The 2563-nt window shown below is 38.8% G+C and overlaps 1 pseudogene; it reads right to left on the bottom strand.

The window, feature by feature from the left end:
- Window positions 1-321: 321 nt before the first annotated feature.
- On the bottom strand, window positions 322-2349 carry LOC120189797 (annotated as a pseudogene).
- Window positions 2350-2563: the final 214 nt, after the last annotated feature.

The following is a 2563-nucleotide window of genomic DNA, read 5'->3' as shown; positions in this document are numbered from 1 at the left end:
GAACTTTAAATTTTTTTAATTTCCTCACTGAATTTAATACATTGAGTTTTTTTGTCACTGAACTTTATTTTCTCTTCTATTTTGGTCACTCTGTCGTTGAATAGTTAACAATGTAAAAAGTGACGTTTTAAAAAATAAAATTTTCACCAAAATGACGTTATTTTGCATCTATATAACATCCCATTTTAATGTCATTAACTATTTAACGGCCGAGTGACAAAAAAATTCAATGTATCAATTTCAGTGAGGAAACTAAAAATATTTGAAATACAGTGAGTGAAATAGGAGAGATTAAATTTTAGTTATCAAATTTGTAACTTACCCTAATTTTTATTGGCGATATAAGTCGGGATGGCTGAGGTTTTAAAGCCATTGAAATCGTTGCCACGAGATGAAGTATATGCTCCCATGTTATGAAACACCAGTTTATCACCAACCTCCAGCTCCGGCAATTCGAAACCCTTCAAAACTATATCAGCCGCATCGCATGTCGGTCCAAAAACAGTAGAACTCCACGTTTTCATCTCTTTCGTTCTGCAGTTCTCGCCGGCGATCAGAGGAGTGCAAACCACTTCGTCATGATCGTACTTCAAAAAGTTCATGGAACCCGAAACGCCGTCGTCGATCCAATACTCCTTGACCTCATACCTAACCCTTTTCCCTATCACGCTCGTCGCCAATGTGAACGATGAATTAGCGAAAAACCGACCGGGTTCCGCCATGATTTTTAAGCCCAGTTCGTCGGGAAAATGTTTTTGTAAAGCGAGTTTCACGGCGGAGGCTGCTTCGGTGAATTTCGGACCCGATGTGAAGCCACCGCCGATGTTTAGGATACGCAGCTTGGGCAACCCGAGTTTGGCTGCTGCTTCGAACGTTGTTTTAGCGACATCAATGGCGTCTTCGAATGCGTCGAAGTTAATCGCTCTGCTCCCTATATGAAACGAATCACCAATTAATTCGTTTTTAAATTGTACTCCCTATATGAGTAGAAATGAATGAACAACCTCGCGAGGCAGATATAATAACGTATTAAAGAGGGATAATAAATTCCAACAAAATCTTTTTTAGATTTCATCACAGGCACACGTTTAAAATTTAAATATATTTAGAAAGGGTAAAGTACATAAATGGTCCCTCGACAATAAAGCACTACTTTTGAGTCCCCGGCCATTAAACATTACAAAATGATCTCCCGATTATAAGAAGTTGCTTTGTTGAGTCCCTCGACTATTACGAGTTACAAAATGGTCATTCGACTATTCATATGTTCCAAACTCGTCTTTTTAGTTAAAAAATTGATGGTAGTCTGAGCTGGACATTAGCTTGTTGATTGAGATATAATTGTCATTTGAGATTTTGGGATCATATTTTATCATATCATAGTCAAGACGTTAATGTCAAACTAAGACTACAATCAATTTTTTAACAAAAAAAAATATGAGTTTGGAACGTATGAATAGTTGAGTGACTATTTTGTAATTTTAATAATTCCATAAATTAAACATAACAATGCCCTATAGTCAACAGATCATTTCAGAAGACTTAACAAAGTATCATCGTATAATCGAGGGATCATTTATGCACTTCACTCTTAATTTTTTAAAAATATTTTAACCATATATATGCATATAAAAAGACATTTTGCATTACTCGTACCTATATGAAAGGAGACACCAATAACCTTAAGCTTCGCTTCTTGTGAAGCTCTTAGAAGCAGGATGATTTCACCAGGGAGTGCACCGAATTTGGACCCGAACTTGAACGTCGCGCCGCTGGTTTCAGGCACTCTGACTCGGATCAACAGCGCACACTTCGGGTGCCATTTCTTAATCTTTTCAAGCTCGCAGCTCGAGTCGAAAGTGGTCAAGTTAACACCAACTTTAGCCGCGTACTTGATGTGAGGCACCGGTTTACATGTGTTGGCAAACACGATCCGGTCAGGCGAAACCCCGAGAGATAAAACGGTTTCGATCTCGGCACGGCTGGCGCAGTCGAAACCGGTGCCGAAGCAGCCATTTCCTCGAGTAAAAGAGGGTTAGGGTTGCATTTAACAGCGTAGAAAGGTTGAACGGAGGGAAGGTTATCGAACCATGTGTGGACCAAGGACCTTATAGAACCCAAATCCAGCACGTAAAATGGGTTCGTTTCTTGCTGCTTTTCATTCGAAACGGCAACTGATTGAATGAAGCGAATCAAATCAAATCGTGTCTGGATAATGGTTTTTCTGCCCCATTTTCCATCGACTTTGGACCGGTACCCTCCATTTGGGGGACTTTTATGAAGAAAGGAAGAGCAAATAATGAAAAGCGAGGAGTTGTGAGTAGGGGCAATCATCAAGAAGGTCCCCATTTATAGAAATGATCGTATAATTTTAGGTCCATTCCTGTCGGCAGTTTGATTCAACTTTTTGAATAGCTTCGTAAAATGTACTATTTGTTTTCTGGAAGGGTAAACAAGCAAATATGGTTAAACAGTGTACGAATTAAGTTGCAAAAGAAGTTATTTTTTTAGGATTCAGGTTCGAACACCATGAATATCAGGAGTGTGAAAATTCAATATCAAG

This window comes from Hibiscus syriacus, unplaced genomic scaffold (genome assembly GCF_006381635.1).
Source record: "Hibiscus syriacus cultivar Baekdansim isolate YM2019G1 unplaced genomic scaffold, ASM638163v2 tig00116959_pilon, whole genome shotgun sequence".
Taxonomy (NCBI): Eukaryota; Viridiplantae; Streptophyta; class Magnoliopsida; order Malvales; family Malvaceae; genus Hibiscus; species Hibiscus syriacus.
The sequence above is the reverse complement of the archived record's forward strand: the minus strand, read 5'-3'. Positions and strand labels throughout refer to the sequence as shown.